The sequence below is a fragment of the Mustela nigripes genome, chromosome 12 (assembly GCF_022355385.1).
Source record: "Mustela nigripes isolate SB6536 chromosome 12, MUSNIG.SB6536, whole genome shotgun sequence".
Taxonomy (NCBI): domain Eukaryota; kingdom Metazoa; phylum Chordata; class Mammalia; order Carnivora; family Mustelidae; genus Mustela; species Mustela nigripes.
The window spans coordinates 35,916,376-35,936,209 of record NC_081568.1 but is presented as its reverse complement, the minus strand read 5'-3'; positions in this window follow the sequence as shown (position 1 = coordinate 35,936,209).

Here is a 19,834-nt window from a genome sequence, read left to right as displayed (position 1 = left end):
CTCCCACTCCCCCTGCTTGTGTTCCCTCTCTCGCTGTGTCTCTGTCAAATAAGTAAATAAAATCTTTAAAAAAAAAAATTCAGGGGCTTGTAGGTTGGTGTTTGGATTTACTTTCCAAAGGAGCTGACCTTTATATGAAATTATGATAACTTGTGCCTCTTTTTTTATCCAATAGCCTCATGAGCTAGTATACTTACTCTCCACACCATTGCATTATTGACATATAAAGTGAGGAAATTCATTGTAAAAACACAGTGTTAATCTCTCTCTCCTCCATGGTGGTTTCACAAGATGGAAGGAGCCTAGGCCTCCAAATGACTATTAAGAGTAGAGCTGACTTTATTGACAGTGACATGAGTGAAGGGGTGTGTGTGTGTGTGTCTGTAGACAGTGTTGTTTATGATGCATAATCCAATGAAAGGAAAGCATTTTTTCTTATGGCTGAATCACAGAATGCTCGCCATTTATTCCAGGAATTTGGGACTAAAAGAAATGGAAGGAAGACAGTAATAATGCCAAAAAATTTGTTTTGAGAAGGTATTTTGGTGGTGGGAGTTAAGATAAGAGGTTTAACAAAGAATTTCATATTGGTCGTATAAAAACAGTAACTAAAATCTCAGTTAAGACTGAGTATTATTAGAGGAGTACATTGTCTTGCAAATCAATAAAATCACGCCCCCCCAAGACAAGTCTTTTTCTTTTTTAGATTTTGTTTATTTGAGAGAGACAGCACAAGCAGGGTGGAGGGGTAGAGGGAGAGGGAGAAGCAGACTCCTTGCCAAGTGAGGAGCCCAAAGATGCAAGGCTTGATCCCAGGGCCCTGGAATCAAGATCTGATCCGAAGAGAGTTGCTTAACTGACTGAGCCACACAGGAACACGAGACAGAAATCTTGTAGGTAAAGTTTAGTGAGAACAGATGCAGGTAAAATAAAAAGTAATTGATTTATAGAAGTTTATATATGATGATACTATTTTATTGATGAAGCAGTATTTATATGAATTTTTGAAGGGTAAAGGGAGGTCTTGGCAATTTTAACAATTTATCTTAGCATTTAGTGAATTACACATTCAAGTAAACTGTTGGACTTACATATCATAGAAACAGGTGAATAATTTTATAATCTAATACATGGTATAGGATTAAATTCCCTGCAATGACATTACCTGGATAAATCTATTCATTGAACATGTTTGCAAGCATCAATGCCTTTCTTTGGGTGCAACCAAATACCAGAAATTGAGCTGTGGGTGAAGAGGATGGGATTTTAACTTTTTACCTTCTTGTATATGATGAATGAAATTTCACAACCAAGTCTATCTTACCTTTATCGTTTTCCATCCTTAAAGAAACTTGTTATCTCTCAGCACTGATGAGTTCATAGAAATTGCTCAGAGCAACTGCTTCCTTTTTTTTTTTTTCCTGAGGGGGAAAGTAACTAGCAGGAGTCAGACACTCATCTGTCCTTTACAGCTGGTGCAGCAAGTAGTTTAGCAGTTTATATTTGATTTATCTGTATGCTGTTTAGTAAAGCTTAGCATTAAAAAAAAAAAGTGACATTAGGTTAGCAAGATCACTTATCAAAGTAGGTCTGAAGAAAGAGTCTGAATTTTCTTTGAATTTCCACCTGAGCTTTTTAAATGCTGACCCACTGGCAGGTGCTTACATGAACACTTGATATTGTTCTTTGACACCATCTTGGACAAAAATAAGCCTTTCTTTGGGTTTTGCATACTCCATGGGAAACCAGAAAATGTACGGAGGTGCCAGACGCAAAGATCAGCAAGACTATAAAAGGACAAACAACCCAAGGTACCAAATGTTTCTTCTCTGGTTGGAAATTTTACACAGAATATGAAAGATGAAAATGAGATCAGGAATGAGCAAGGGCTGCGCTGAAAAAAAAAATTGCAAACTTTTCAAATAAAAAGGAAATGTGAATTTTGTGAGAATGTATTCTCACATCTTTATTGCCTTCCTCCAGGTCCCCTCTAGGTTGACAATACTCTTAATATGCAGTCCTTAGGCAAATACCATCAAGCATTCCTGAAGAAAATACCCTTTCTTAAGGTGGTAGGAAAACTATATTGAAAAAAATTTGTTTTTAAAAAGTTTGGGTGTAGAATGAAAATATTTGGCTGTTAACATTTCTGACAGTTATTTGTATCAGTTTATTTTCTTCAAAGCACCAGTTCCTCTGGCTATCATTCGTGCACACTTATTTTCCATGTGCCTTTTTTTTTTGTTTTTGATGTGGAATAAAATTTTAAGCTTAACCAAAATGTATTCTTTATAATACAGGTTAGATGTGTTTAAAAAAAAACTTATGGTAAGATGGTGGAGAAGTAGGAGACGCTGTTTCAAACAGTTCCCTAAAGTGAGCTAATTATCTCACAGAACACTATGAACACTGAAATGTAGGATTATACATTTCAGCCTGAAATGTAGGATTATACATTTCTGGATCTCTAGTACAGCAGAAGACGCCCATGGACAGGTAAAGCGGAGTGGGAACATCAGACTGCTATTGGCAGATCAACAAAAGGGGGAGGGAGCCACCAGAAGTGACCCATTGGAAAGTAATTCCCCAATATGAGAGTGTCCTGGGATTGGGGACTAGCATTAGCTTGGAGTCTGGTTAAAAGTACTCAAAAAGAGTAAAAGATCTTAAGCGGCAACTGGTGGAATGAGGTGGTCATGGGCATGGGCCTAAGCCCATGGACCCACGACGGCCACTGCTGGCGACCACCCGTGCCAGAGAGAGTGCAGCAAAGCCTCCAGGCTGTGGTCCCTGAGCCCCAGGCTTTCTGATGGTTGCACCAGCACTAGGCTCTGAGCACTTATGCCCGCATGCGTGAGGGAGTCTGGGTAGATGCCAGCCAGTGCTCTCTAGAACCACAGCCTTTTGCACTCTGCATGAGTACTGCACAACTGGGGACTGCTCCGCGGTACCCACCCGCGCCTAAGAGAGCTCTGTGTGGGCGCTAGGACTGGCCAAGAGTCTGAACACTCCCAGCCTGGGCTTGAAAACCTCAGTGTGCTATCTTTGGTTGGGATCTCTTGGGCGGTCTGCACCCCAGACAGCAGTCCTGGCAAATGCAGCCACTGGAAGGGGGCTCCCTGGACCAGTATTGCTCGTGGTTTTAGTGGCATGGGGGTGCAGATACAAGCAGGTGCTTGGTGCACCCCTGAGATGGAGGCTGGAGGTGCACACTGCCTGTGGGAGGTTGCATGGTTCAGCAGAGTATACAGAGGGGGAGTCTGTGTGTTCTGGACCACCCAGAGAAGAGCAGACTGAGGCTTCTCTCAGACAGACGTCTGGGTGCAGTTTGCTTTCCGCTAAACCTCCAGAAAGCCACAAAAAGCCGCCATAGAACAAAACCTCTAGAGAACAAAAGCCTGAAAAACCGGTGTCCACAGAGCCCAGCTTCATGGTGGGGAGCAGGAGGACTCAACCCAGGCAAGACTGACTGAAAAACAATGCGGCAGGCCCCTCCCCCAGAAAGCAAGCCAAAAAAAACAAGAGGACAACTACCACAGGGTCCCCATAAAACTGTAAAGCCCCAGTATCAGGCAAAAACAGTATATTAAGCTCCTGGTATTGCCCTAAAGTCTGTATATTTCATATAGATATAACTTTTATTTTTAATTCATTCTCCCTATTCTTGTTCTTTTCAGTTTTTTTAACTTCTTTACCATTACAATAAGAGGTTCAATACAACATATTCCATGATAACCTTTTAACTTGAACTTTTTTCATACATATACCTGTGTTTTTCTTTTGCTTTTCTATTTTTTAAATATACATATAGACATAAGCTTCAAGGTAATTCTCTTCCCTTAATCAATACTACCCCTATATATAAACCAGTTTTATTTTCTCTTCTCTGGAAAGTTGAGTCCTTTAACAAAGATATCAAGATACACCCAGGAAGAATCAAAATAACCTTCCTTGCCACATTGAGGATTTATAACCACCTTTCCATCTTTTTCCTCTGTCAGTGTTTCTGTGTGTTTGTTTTTGTTCTGGTATCATATAAATCTTATACTTGGGGTTCATTTTGTCTGTTTTTTTTTTTTTTTTCCTTGTCATTTACTTTTGTCAGTTTTTTTGTTAGTCTTTTTTTGTGTGTATAGCTTATAAATCTTACCTTTGGGGCCCATTCTGGCTTGGTTGTCTCTTCTTTTTTTCTGTCTCTCTCTTTTTTTCTTTTTCCTTTCTTTTGGTGGTGACTTCTGATTGCTCAGAAGCATTCCAGAGTGCACCTTGCCTGAATCATGTTGATATATTCAGCTATACATCCTCTCAACCACCTCTCACCAAAATGACTAGGAGGAATGCCTGACAGAGGAAAAATTCAGAGACTGTGCCCTCTGCATCAGAGCTGTTGGATATGGACATAAACAGTATGTTGGAAGGGGAATTCAGGGTAACAATTATCCAGGCAATGTTTAGGTTGGACAAAACTATTAATGACAACATGGAATCGATTAGGGCAGAAGTGAAAGCCTCCCACGAGGAAGTTAAAAATGCTATTAATGAGATCCAATCTAATCTAAATTCTCTAACAGATAGGGTAACTGAGGCACAAGATAGAATTAGTGATCTAGAGGACAAACTGACAGAGAAAAATGATCAGGAGGAGGCCTGGGACAAATACCTTAGAATCCATGAAAACAGAATTAGGGAAATAAATGACACCATGAAACATTCCAATGTCAGAATTATTGGGATCCCTGAGGGGGAGGAGAAAGAAAGAAGACTAGAAGATATAGTGGAACAAATTCTCAACGAAAATTTTCCCAATAGGGGAATGGAACCAGTATTCATGTCCTAGAGGCAAGAAGATAACACCCCAAGATCAATGAATCTAGAGAGACCTCAAGACACTTTATTGTGAAACTGATGAATCATAATTATAGACAGGAGCTCTTGAGAGAAGCTAAGGGGAAGAGATTCCTTACAAACAGAGGAAGGCCCATTGGAATAACATCAGATCTGTCCACAGAAACCTGGCAAGCCAGAAAGGGTCAGCAAGATATATTGAAGATACTAAATGAGAAGAACATGCAGCTAAGAATACCTTTATCCAGCATGGCTGACATTCAATATGCATGGTGAGATAAAGAGCTTCCAAAACCAGCAAGGTTTAAAAGAGTATGTGACCACTAACCTGGCACTACAAGAAATATTAAGGGGGGTTCTATAAAAGAAGAAAGAACCCAAGAGTGACATAGAACAGAAATTTACAGAGACAACCTATAGAAACAAGGACTTCACAGACAACATGATGTTAATAAAAACATGTCTTTCAATAATCACTGTCAATGTGAGTGGCCTAATGCTCCCATAAAATGGCACAGGTTGCAGATTGGATAAAAACAACAGGACCCATCTATATGTTGTCTACAAGAATAGACAACATTTGGAACCTAAGACAACTATCATATGATCTCCCTGATATGAGGAAGTGGTGATGCAACATGGGGGCTTAAGTGGGTAGGAGAAGAATAAATGAAACAAGATGGGATCGAGAGGGAGACAAACCATAAATGACTCTTAATCTCACAAAACAAACTGAGGGTTGCTGGGGGGAGGGGGTTTGGCATAAGGGGGTGGGATTATGGACATTGGGGAGGGTATGTGCTTTGGTGAGTGCTGTGAAGTGTGTAAACCTGGTGATTCACAGACCTGTACCCCTGGGGATAAAAATATATGTTTATAAAAAATAAAAAATAAAAAAAAAAAGAAAGCTAGGGTAGTGATTCTCATAACAGATAAATTAGATTTTAAATTAAAGACAGTAGTCAGAGATAAAGAAGGACACTTCATCATTCTAAAAGGGTCTATCCACCAAGAAGAACTAACAGTTGTAAATATTTATGCCCCCAATACAGGAGCAGCCAAATACATAAGACAACTGTTAATCAAGATAAAGAGTCATATTGATATGAATACATTAATAGTAGGGAATCACAACATGCCATTCTCAGTAACAGACAGATCATCCAGGCAGAAAATCAGTAAAGAAATCAAAGCATTGGATGACATATTGGCCCAGATGGACCTCATAGGTTTATGCAGAACATTCCACCCTAAAACAACAGAGTACTCATTCTTCTTGAGTGCATACAGAACTTTCTCCAGAACAGACCAAATAGTGGGTCACAAATCAGGGCTCAACTGATGCCAAAAGACTGAGATTATTCTCTGCATATTCTCAGACCACAGTGCTTTGCAACTGGAAATCAACCACAAGAAAAAGTATAGAAAGAATTCAAACACTTAGAAGCTAAAGACCACCCTGCTTAAGAATGTTTGTATCAACTAGAAAATCAAAGAAGAACTTAAACAATTCATGGAAACCAATGAGAATGAAGACACATTGGAACAAAACCTGTGGGATACGGCACAGGTGATCCTAAGTGAGAAATAGATAAACATTCAAGCCTCCCTCAAAAAAAATTGAAAAATCCAGAATATACCAGCTCTCTTTACACCTTAAAGAACTGGAGAATCAACAACAAATTAAGCCAATCCCACACACAAGAAGGGAAAGAATCAAGATTAGAGCAGAGATAGAAACTAGAGATACAGTAGAACATATCAACAAAACTAGAAGCTGGTTTTTTTTTTTTTTTTTTTTTTTGGAAAGAATCAGCAAGGTCGATAAACCACTGGCCAGACTAATCCAGAAGAAAAGAGAGAGGACCCAAATTAATAAAATTATGAATGAAAAGGGAGACATCACGAGTAACACCAAGGAAAGAGAAACAATCATCAGAAATTATTATCAGCAGTTATATGCCAAGAAGTTAAGCAACCTAGACGACATGGATGCTTTCCTGGAAACCTACAAACTTCCAAAACTGAATCAGGAAGAAATCGACAATCTGAGTAGACCAATATCTAGTAACGGGATTGAAGCAGTGATCAAAAACCTCCCAGAAAGCAAGAGCCCAGGACCTGACGGATTCCCTGGAGAATTCTACCAAACATTCAAAGAAGAAATAGTACTTATTCTTCCAAAACTGTTTCAAAAAATAGAAACAGAAGGAAAACTTTCAGATTCTTTTATGATCCCCAAACCAGGCAAAGACCCCATCAGGAAGGAGAATTTCAGACGAATATCCCTGATGAATATGGATGCCAAGATTCTCAACAAGATCCTAGCTAATAGGCTCCAACAGTACATTAAAAAGTTTATCCACCATGACCAGGCGGGATTTATTCATGGGATGCAAGTGTGGTTCAACATTCGCAAATCAATCAATGTATTAGAGCAAATCAAGAGAAGAGAGAAGAACCACATGGTCCTCTTAATGGATGCAGAAACGGCATTTGACAAGATACAGCATCCGTTCCTGATTAAAACACTTCAAAGTATAGGGATAGAGGGAACATTCCTCAACTTCATAAAATCTATCTATGAAAAACCCACAGAGAGTATCATCTTAAATGGGGAAAAGCTGACAGTCTTTCCTTGGAGATCAGGAACACGGCAAGGATGCCCTCTCTCACCACTGTTGTTCAACATAGTACTAGAAGTCCTAGCAAAGCAATCAGACAACAAAAAGAAATAAAAGGTATTTCAGATTGGCAATGAAGAAGTCAAACTCTCTCTCTTCGTAGATGACATGATATTTTATATGAAAAACCCAAAAGACTCCACCCCCAAACTACTAGAACTCATACACTAATTCAGTAATGTGGCAGGATACTAAGTCAATGTACAGAAATCAGTGGCGTTCTTATACATTAGCAATAAAAATATGGAAAGGGAAATGAGAGAATGAATTCCATTTACTATAGCACCAAGAGCCATAAGATACCTGGGAATAAACCTAACCAAAGAGGTAAAGGAGCTGTACTCGAAGAACTACAGAACACTCATGAAAGAAATTGGAGAAGACACAAAAAGATGGAAAACCATTCCATGCTCATGGATGGGAATAATAAACATTGTCAAAATGTCTATACTGCCTAGAGCAATCTATACTTTCAATGCCATCCCAATCAAAATTCCACGTGCATTTTTCAAAGAGCTGGAACAAACAATCCTAAAAGTTGTATGGAATGAGAAGAGACCCCAAATTGCTAAGGAAATGTTGAAAAAGAAAAACACAACTGGGAGCACCATTTTGCCTGATTTCAAGCTTTACTACAAAGCTGTGATCACCAAGACAGCATGGTACTGGCACAAGAACAGATGCATAAACCAGTGCTACAGAGTAGAGAGCCCAGACATGGACCCTCAACTCTATGGTCAACTAATCTTCAACAAAGCAGGAAAAAATATCCAGTGGAAAAAAAGACAGTCTCTTCAAGAAGTGGTGCTGGGAAAATTGGACAGCTATGTATGGAAGAATGAAACTCAACCATTCTCTTACACCATACGCAAAGATAAACTCGAAATGGATAAAAGACCTCAACTTGAGGCAGGAATCTATCAAAATCCTAGAGGAGAACATAGGCAGTAACCTCTTTGACATCGGCCACAGCAACTTCTTTCAAGACATATCCCCAAAGGCAAAGGAAACAAAAGCAAAAATGAACTTTTGAGACTTCATCAGATCAAAGGTTTCTGCAAAGCGAAGGAAACAGTCAACAAAACAAAGAGGCAACCCACAGAATTGGAGAAGATATTGGCAAATGACACTGCAGACAAAGGGCTGATATCCAAGATCTAAAGAACTCCTCAAACTGAACACACACAAAACAGCTAATCAGGTCAAAATTGGGCAGAAGACATGAACAGACACTTCTTCAAAGAAGATATACAAATGGCTAACAGACACATGAAAAAATGTTCATCATCATTAGCCATCAGGAATATTCAAATCAAAACCACAATGAGATACCATTTTACACCAGTTAGAATGGCCAAAATTAACAAGACCATAAAGAATACGTGTTGGAGAGGGTGTGGAGAAAGAGGAACCCTATTACACTGTTGGTGGGAATGCAAGTTGGTGCAGCCACTTTGGAAAACAGTGTGGTGATTCCTTAAGAAATTAAAAATAGAGCTTCCCTATGACCCTGCAATTGCACTACTGGGTATTTACCCCAAAGATACTGATGTAGTGAAAAGAAGAGCCATCTGTACCCCAGTGTTCATAGCAGCAATGGCCACAGATGCCAAACTGTGGGAAGAACCAAGATTCCCTCAATGGACGAATGGATAAAGAAGATATGGTCCATATATACAATGGAGTATTATGCCTGCATCAGAAAGGATGAATACCCAAGTTTTGTATCAACCTGGATGGGACTGGAAGAGATTATGCTGAGTGAAATAAGTCAAGCAGAGAGAGTCAATTATCATATGGTTTCACTTGCTGCAGAGCATAAGGAATAACACAGAGGTCATTGGGAGATGGAGAGGAGAAGTGAGTTGGGGGAAACCAGAAGGGGAGACAAACCATGAAAGACTCTGGACTCTGAGAAACAAACTGAGGGTTTTGGGGGGATGGGGGTGTGGTTGATCCAGGTCGTGGGTATTATGGAGGGCATGTATTGCATGGAGCACTTGGTGTGGTGCATAAACAATGAACTCTGGAACACTAAAAAGAAATAAAACGAAATAAAATGAAAAAAAATTCTAATCACATACTCTTATTTACTGAAGTCAGTTCCAGAATTCTAAAAACTTCTAACCAAAATTTTAATCTAAAATAATTCTGGATTGTGAATGGCCTGTTTTTGGAAGCAATAAAGAAAAATTATCTCTCAAAAGAAAAAAAAAAAAAACTTGTGGTAAGGATTTGAAATGATTATTTATCGCCCTCGGCCCGCAAGGACGACAAGAAGCCCCAGTTCAGATGCATCTTCTCTCTCTTTATTTCCGCAAGTCTACACACTTATATACGCTTACATCACTAATCAGTGAGCAGGGTACAGGAGGGAGCGAATCAGGCTGTGCACCTAAACGAACAACTTCGCTAGCAACCAATGCTGTTTATTTCCTCTTTGGGCGTTCCGCTTAGTCTCACGAGGCAATCCTAACCTGGCAACTAGCCAGGCGCCATCTTTTAATGGCGGAGGCTGCCCTGGCCAGGGGCCTGCCTCCGACAATTATTTAATTAGAGAAAATAAAGTAACACTTCAAAAGTGAAAGAGTCTTTTATACAGATTCCGTACATCACTTGAAAATAACAAATGAGCCATCTTTAGCTCATACTCTCAAATACCAGAAGCAGGTAGTTACTTAAGTAACTAGTTAATTTTACAGTAGGGCAGCAACTTTTGAGGATGAATCATGACTTTTCGAGTGAAGGTAACACTTTAGTGTTTCACTGGATTTGGATACAGAATCAGCATATAGTGGTGGGTAAATGACCCAGTTCTGGCCAATAAAATGTAAAGAGAATTTTGCTGGAAGTGGGTGGTGTTCTGCAAAGGTGTTTATTTCTTGATAATGAGGGCAGATCTGGCTTTCTTCTTAACACCCTCTTCCAGCCCTAGGCAAGATCTTAATACCTGAAGCTCCAGTGGCCATATTTGGTCAAGAGATAACAAGCGTGAGGATGAAAAGTCAACAGGGTAATAACCTGAAAATAGAAAGTGCCTGTGGCCTTGACAGCATTCTTGAACAGCTATCCAAACAAGAAACTGCTTGTTTTGGGGCTTCTTAAATACAAAAAAACAAACCTTTGTTTAAGTCAATATTAGTTGAGCTTCTTATTTTTTTGAGGCTGAGATTGTCCTGTGTTAATACAAATAGGTTGTATTGATTCCACCATATGTTTATTCTATTTAATTTTTAAGTTTACATGCAGTAAGATTAACTTTTTAAGGTATAGTTCTATGGATTTTAGTAGCTGCATAGATTTGTGTAGCTGCTACCATGACCGGATGCAGAGCAGCTCCATGACCCCAGATCGCCCTCCTGCTATTCCTTTGTAGTAACACCTTCCTCTTGCTTCTAAAGTCTGGTACCCACTGATTTGTTCTGTCAGTATAGATCTGTCTTTTTGAAAATATCATAAAAATGTAATTGCACAGTACAGAAACTTTTGAGACTGGCTTAATTCACTCACCATAATGTTTTTTAGATTCATTCAATATATTGCATATGTTGAGCTTGTTCTTTTTTACTATGGAGTCCATTGTATGGATGTTAACTTTTTTTTTTTTTAAGATTTTATTTATTTATTTGACAGACAGAGAGAGGGGGAAGCAAGGTCCCCACTGAGCAGAGAGCCCAGTGCGGGGCTCGATCCCAGGACCCTGGGATCATGACCCCAGCTGAAGGCAGCAGCTTTAACCCATTGAACCACCCAGGTGCCCCACATGGATGTTAACTATTAAAGGAGGTTGGATTCTTTGCAGTTTTGGAGGATTATGGGTCGAGCTGTTGAAAAACATTTGTGCAAACATGTTTTTATATACTCTAGGGTAAATACTCAGGAGTGGGAGTGCTGGGTCACATTTGATATTTCACTTTGTAAGATATATGGTAAATATGTATTTTACTTTGTAAGAAACTGTCAGCTGTCTTCTAGAGTAGTTGTTTCATTTTGCATTCCCACAACAATGTATGAGAGTTGCTTTTGTTCCACATTTATGCAAGCACTTGATATTATTGAAATTTTAAAAATTTAAGTAATTTTAATATATAATAATCACAATATATCTTTTCATTACTTAACCTATTAAAAAAATTTTTTTTATTGGTTTTTAGTTTTCAGCATTCAGATGTTTTATTAGGTTCATATCTGATAATTTCATATTTTTCAAGATACATAAGTAATTTTTAAAATTTTCATTTCTGATTGTTCTAGTTTCCAATTGCTAGTATATGGAAATGTGATTGATGTATGTTTTTCTTGTATCTTTTGACATTACTTAATTCACTAATTAGTCCTAGGAGTTTTAAAAAATAGATTTCTTATGATTTTTACATAGAAAGTCATGTTACCCATGAATAGGAAGAGTTTTATCCTTCCTTTCCAATCTGTATACTTTAATTTCTATTTCTTGTTTTATTGTGCTGGTTAGGACCTGCAGTAAGTTGCTGAGTAGGAGTGGTGAGAGTGAACGTCTTTGTCTTGCTTCTAATGTTTGAGGGTATCATTTAGTTTCTTACCTTTAGTAAGATATTAGGTGTAGGATTTTTGTAGATACTTTTTTAAAAAAATAAGGTTGAAGAAGTCCCTTTATATGGTGAATTAGCTGAGAGTTTTAATCATGCACGGATTTTGAATTTTGTCAAATGTTCTTTCTGTTTTAAGTAATATCATAATGTGTTTTTTCCTTTATTGATATAGTAGATTATGCTGATTGATTTTCAAATATAGAACCGGAATTTGCATTCTAAGGATAATTCTACGCTTGATCCTGGTTCACTCTTTTTATATATACTGATTAATTTAGTTAGTGAATATTTTGCTGAGGATATTTTTCCTCTGTATTGATGAAATATATTGGTAGATAGTTGTTTTTTCTTATCCTACCTTTGCCCAGTTTTAGCATCAAATTAATGCTGGGGTTCATAAAACGAATTAGGATATGGATATATATATATATATATATATATATATATATATATATTTTTTTTTTTTTTTTTCCTAGAACATATTTTGTAGGATAGGTGTTATTTCTTCCTTAAATGTTTTTTTAAGAAATCACAGTAAAACAATCCATACTTCTTTTTCAGAGGATTTTGAACAATGTATTCAATTTCTTTAGTAGTTATAAAGCTGTTCAGATTATTTATTTCATTTTGGGTGAGTTTTGATAGTTAATGATTTTCATGATTTTCATGAAATGGAGCTAGTCCATTTCATCTAAGCTGTTGGATTTATATGTATAGACTTGTTTATACTATTCTCTAATTGCTATTTTATTTTTTTAAATGCTTGTTTATTTGAGAGAGAGAGAGAGAGAGAGAGGAAGAGACTATGTGGCATGTGCACGGGGGTGAATGGGGAGAGGGCAGAGGGAGAGAATCTTCAAACACTACCCACTGAGTGCGGAGCCCTGTGTGGGGGTAAGAGGCTCAATCCTACAACCCATGAGATCATGACCTGAGCTGAAACCAAGGGTCGGAAGCTTAATGAACTGAACCGCTCAGGTGCCCCGCCCCCCCAGTTGCTATTTTAATTTCTGCATGCTTTATAGTGATATCTTTCTTTTATTCCCTGTATTTTATTCCCCTTTTCTTTTTTCTTCTTTGTGAGTCTTGCTGAGACTTACATTTTTATTCATCTTTTCAAATAACTGTTTTTTAGCTTCTTTGATATTTTAGTGCTTTTTAAAAAATTTCAGTGATTTCTAGTTTAATTTTTATTATTTACTTCTAATTTTTTTTTTTTTTTTTACTTTATAATTGCTCTTTTTTTCTGGTCTCATAGAGTGGTAGCTTAGGCTATTGATCTGAGTTTTTCTCTTCTCCTATAACCCTTTAATACCATAAATTTCCTGTTAAGCACTGCCTCACTTGCATCTGATAAATTTGGATAATATATAGATTTGTTTCGATTTAGTTCAAATTATTTCTTAATTCCCTTTGAGGCATACTCTTGGAACCACGAATTATTTAAGAATGAACTGTTTGGGTCCCAAGTGTTGGAGACCTTAACCTTGAATTTTTATATTATTGATTTTAGTTTAATTCCATTATGGGCAGATAACATACTTTGTGTATTTTCATTTCCTTTAAATATGTTAAAATTTACTCAACGGCTTATGATACATTCTATTTAGTAATTGCTCCACATGCATTTGAAAAGAACGTGCATTATGCCTTTATTGGAAGGAATCTTATATAGATTTCAATTATATCTTATGGGTTGAGGATGTTATTCAGTTTTATGACCTTGCTCATTTTCTGTGTACAGTTCTAATGCTTACTGAGAAAGTAGTGTTGAAGATTTCAACTAGATCAGTGAGTTTGTCTAGTTTTCATTTTATTTTTGTCAGCTTTAGTTCATGTATTTGAAGATTGTTTTTATGAATACACATTTTGGATTAAGTCTTCTTACTGAATTGATTTCTTTTATTATGTAATGTCCCTCTTTATCCCTAATGTTTTTCTTTGCTTTGAAGTCTATTTTGTTTGATATTAATATAACCACTTCAGGTTTCTTTTGATTAGTTTTGCCTGGTATTTATTTTTCTATCCTATTTTATTTTCTTAATTAAAAAAAAATTAAAGATTTTATTTGTTTCTTTGACAGAGAGAGACAGTGAGAGAGGGAATACAAGCAGGGGGAGTGGGAGAGGGAGAAGCAGGCTTCCCTCTGGGCAGGGAGCTGGAAAGCTTAATGCCTAAGCCACCCAGGTGCCCCATATCCTATTACTTTTAAACTACTTATAACATTATATTTAAAGTGAAGTACTTGCCAATAGCATAGAACTGTTTCACCTTATTTCAAACTCTTATTGACATGTCCTTTATATTGTATGTTTAGATCATTTACATTTAATGTAATTATTGACACATTTGGAATTAGGGCTACCATTTTATATTCATTTTTTGATAATTCCTTGTATTTTTAGTGTTTCTTGTCTCCCCTTGCTTATTTTCTTTTGGGTTTGTTTGAACATTTTTTTTTTAACTATTTCATATTATCTGTTGTGTTTACCATAATCCTTTGAATGGGTTTTTTAATTGGTTGCTCTAGGTTTAAAAATACACACTGAAGTTTTTATAGTTTATTAAGGATTAGTATCTTACTACCTCAGATGTTATATAGAAATCTTATTTTTAATATAGGTTCTTTAACCATTATGCTTTGTTTTGCACTTGTCATACATATTATGTATACATGCATTGAAAGCTCTATCAGAAGATGTAGTTTTTTCCTTCAACCATCAAACATGTATTAAAGAACTCAAGAGGGAAACAGTAATCTATTAAATTTACTGAAATATTGCCCATTTCTATTGCTTTTCTTTCCTTCCTGATATTCAAAACTGCCTTCTGATATCATTTCCCTCTGCCTTGAAGTGCTTCCATTAGTAATTATTTTAAAGCATTTTGCTAGCTCAAGATTTTCCTTCATTTGTGAATGTCTTTATTACACCTTCTTTTCTATGAAATATTTTTGCTGAATGTGGAAATCTTGTTCATCAATTCTTTTCTTGCAGCACTTTACAAATGTTATTCACTTCCTTCTGACTTTTGTTGTTTCTGTTGAGAAGTCCATTTTTGCTTTGTTTTGTTTTGTTTTCCAAATCATTGTCTTTGTAGAAGTAATGTAACATTTTCTTATGGCTGCTTTTAAGATTACTTTTTTATCTTTGCTTTTCAGCTATTTGATTATTAAGTGTATTGGGCATGTTTTTGTTTTTGTTTTGTTTTGTTTTGGTGTGTGTGTTTATCCTATTTGACCTTTTCTGAGCTTCATAAGTCTGTAGCTTTAAGTTTTATCAAATTCTCAAAATTTGAGATCTTTTTATCTATTATTTCTTTAAGTATGTTTTCAAAACCACACTTTTTCAATTCTTTTTCTGAGACTCCAGTGACACAAATGTTAGACCTTTTGGTATTTCCCCACAGTTTCCTGTCTCTGTTCGTGTTTTAAACAAAATGTTTTCTCTCTGTTAAGAAGATTGATTTCAAGAATTTTGTCTTCATTTTTTGCAACATTTTATGAATAATTGCATTAAAATCTTGGTCAAATAATTCCTGCATCTCTGTCAACTTAGTGTTGACATATGCTAATCGACTTTTTACATACAAATTGAGATTTTACTGATTCTTCATATTCCAAGTAATTTTGGATTGTATCCTGGACATTTTGCATATTATGTTATGAGACACTGAGTCTCTTTAAATTCTCTGAGGAATGTTGACATTTTTGTTTTAGCAGGCAAAATATCCAATGGCATTCAAACCACAAGTGCCACTTGCTTTTCCCTTGGCTGTGGTTACAATGTTGGTTCTGTTTTCAAAACCTTTTCAGTACTGTTCATATCTGCCCCATGTGTGTGCTAGTAGTGGCCAGTCTGAGACTTGGACAGTATCTGTATCTTAGGTTAGTTTTCATAGTCTATATAATGTACTCTTTAGGGTCAGAATCTTATATGCACAGCTCAGTGGTTAGTTTAGTAGTTCATAGGCTAATTTATAAGATTTCTTTCCCCAGCTTCTCCCTCTGCTATCTCACTGGTACTTTCTGATTCCCTTGGAGTTCTCAGCTTGAAATATGGGATTTTATTTACTCTAATAAATAGTATAGTTTAGTTACATTGATAAGAAATTTTCATATAATTAGGTAGTTGTAAGGAATAAAGGAATTTCATATTACCTAAAAATATTGGAGTGCTTCCTTATAGAAATTGCTATAAAAATTGTCATTATGCTCTCTATGTAGAATCTATCACTCAGGTCTTGCTATACATCAAGCTTTTGCTATACATCAAGCTTTTGCTATCTTTTTCATACTTTGCCCAACATACTTTCTTTAAAGTTATGTTATTAAATTATTTTTGTGACACTTTAAGGCAGTATGTTGTGAAATAACAATAATATGTATTATGATATAATTATACATAAATATGTAACTATATTATTGTGTAATAATAGAATCATAATATGTAATATATAATAAAGACAATAAAAGTAAAAGCAGTAAAGATAACTTGTAACTAATGCAACTAAAGATAACTAGTATGCTGTAATACAATTTGATACACCATCTAAAAGCGATTTTGAAGATTCTGGTGAGTTGAATGGCTGCATAGTCATTGCAATTTGTTTAGCCACTGATCTCTTCAGTGTACTGTAACTGAAGGACATTGCCTTTCTCAAATGTACCTTCTTCAAGAAGCCATTACCTAGAAGAAAGGAGAAGTTGACCTTGCTTATAGGCATGATCTTCATATCTTTCTGCATGTGCACACACACAAACATATACACACATAGGTAATATTACTGTGATTAATAATGCAGATTTCATAGTCACGCTACTTGGGTTTGAATCCCATCCTAGCCATCTACTTACCAGGTGAACTTGGGTAAGATATTGATATCACTGAACTTTTATCCTTATCTGCAAAATGACAATGATGTTGACACTACCTTTTTCATAGTTTTGAGCATTAAATTATATATTCCATATAAAACAGTTGGCCCTGTGCCTGGATATTGCATAATCTTTCTAAATTTAGTTATTTATCCATTTTATTTGGTTGTACTTACATGTATTTTCCCCTAAAATTTAACTATGTTAGTCAGTACTTTTACTATCATTAAAGAATTATATTAGTTCCATGAAGACAAACTATTAAATCTATGAAGTATAGTGATTGACTGAATGAAGAGAAAAAACATTTTGTTATTCCTTGTATATTGGTGTAAGTCTAGGGTGAAATATCAAAGGCCATCAGAAAGTAACAGGGAGATTATGTTTGTGTGTGTGGCAGGCTAGACTAAAAAATGGGAGGTAATTCCAACTGTAGCATACTGGTACATACACGACCCCCCCCCCCCCCACTTCAGGCATTCACAAACACATCTGCCTGCAGGCATTCCACCTATGAGCCTTGATTTTGTGACTGTGAGAGCAATGGGGAATCCCTGATCTGTATAATCAAGCCTATCAGTGGGGCCATTTGGAGGGAAAAAAAGTCAGTTAAGCCAGTTGAAGGGAATAATAAAAAAATATATATATTCAGAATTTGAGCCTTTTATTTTAATTACGTTAATAAAAATGCCTTCATTACTGATCTTTTGTTGTTGGGCAGTTGTCTCTCTTTTGAGTATGCAAAATGACGACTATCATCTTAGTGTCATGAATCACAATATCGTCTACAATTTTGATTTTCAGTTTCATGAAAGCAAAATGGGAAATTAAAGTCAATTTTGAAGTAGTCTAAAGGTAGAGTGTTTCAGATTTTATGATTTTCCTCCCAGTATTACTCATACCTGATTTGTTGGCATTTTTGTCTTTTTGCATTTATCAAAATGCAAAATCAAAATTTATCTACATTTATCAAAAATTTTCAAAACTCCTAGACAAATTTTGGTCAAAGTAACATTATTTATTTAGAAGATCACATTTATTTGTCTAGAAAATACTTAATTAAATTTTATAATTTTAGTGAAAAGTCAAAAGAAATAAATGGTTTTGGGAATGATACAACTGCCTCCTTTTATATTAATTATGCTAATATATATATATATATATATATATATATATATATATATATACTAGTATTTACTAGGAGTGGGATAGAAAGTTAAATGTGTGTTATTACAAAGTGTTATTGCCCTGTAATAATGATACATGAAGTTAGCTTCAAATTCTGTATATTTTAATTCGAAACTTTAGAAGTCACAATAATCCGGACGCCTGGGTGGCACAGTGGGTTGGGCCGCTGCCTTCGGCTCAGGTCATGATCTCAGGGTCCTGGGATCGAGTCCCGCATCGGGCTCTCTGCTCAGCAGGGAGCCTGCTTCCCTCTCTCTCTCTCTCTCTGCCTGCCTCTCTGCCTGCTTGTGATCTCTCTCTGTCAAATAAATAAATAAAATCTTTAAAAAAAAAAAAAAGAAGAAGTCACAATAATCTGAATCTTCTTTAAAAGAGCTTCCATTTCGGTTTGTGAGGAATTCATGTCAACTTTGTTATAAAACATTTGGAGGAGTGGGGTGGGGGGAGGTCGGGTGAGCCTGGTGGTGGGTATTATGAAGGGCAGGTATTGCATGGAACACTGGGTGTGGTATATAAACAATGAATTCTGGAACACTGAAAAGAAATTTAAAAAATAACTAAAACTTTTTTAAAAAATAAAACATTTAACTCTGGCTACCTGGGTGGTTCAGTTGGTTAAGTGTCTGCCTTTAGGTCAGGTCATGATCTCAGGGTACTGGGATAGAGCCTTGCCTTTGGCTCCGTGCTCAGTGGCAAACCTACTTCTCCTGCTGCCTCTGCTGCTCCCCCTGCTTGTACTTGCACACGCTCTCTCTGTCAAATAAATAAATAAAATATTTTAAAAAAAAATTAACTCAGCAAGCATCCCTTTATTTTAGGTTTGCAAGACTTGTCAGTCAGTAATGAACAATATTTTTTGAGTGTTTCATCTGTTAGATACTGTGCTAGTCTCTGAGCACACTGCAATGAAGAAGGTAGAGCTAGGTTCCTGCCCTCATAGCACTTAGAAGAAGAATTCTATTAAAGAAATAATCACGAGTAGGATATGTTTGATATGTACAAGTACAGGATAAGTAGTATGAGAGTTGAAAGGATCTTAAAAGGTATATCCCAAATCTCTGCTAAGTGGTCTTTTGGCCTGTGACTGGACTTGTGATGGGAAATCCACAATCTGCTGAGTCAGCCAGTCCATTTGCTCCTGAAAAAAATTAATAGTTTGTAGCTGGCAAATTTGAAGTGCCCCATTCTTGTTGTATTTGAGTATAGCGCTAAGACAGGTGACAAAGTGCCTGAGGAGAATCTATGTGTCACCATATGCCATAGCCCTCCGATTCTTAGACTCCTGTGAAAATGAATTTTCATTCCTATAGAAAATTCTATTGCTGTGTCAACATTTTAGAGATAGGGCTTCATTCTATGTATCTGATCTGTAAACCATATGTTGAGAATCAAAGTTCTTATGTCATTTATCACTTGTGGCAATTTATCCATTTCCTTACTCTTTATATGTAAAGGTCCTGATTCTTTTACTTTTCCAGTGCTACAGTGGTAGGACTATAATGTCAGGTTCACATTTGTTATTTCCCTCTTGATTATCTCAGTCAGAGTTTAATAAAGTGTGCGGTGTTTACATGTAGTGACCTTGCAAAGGAATTTGTCCTAGAGCCTCAAACAACAGTCATTTATTGTGCGGAGTGAGTCATTAATTTTATCTGACAGATTGAAGATGGTGT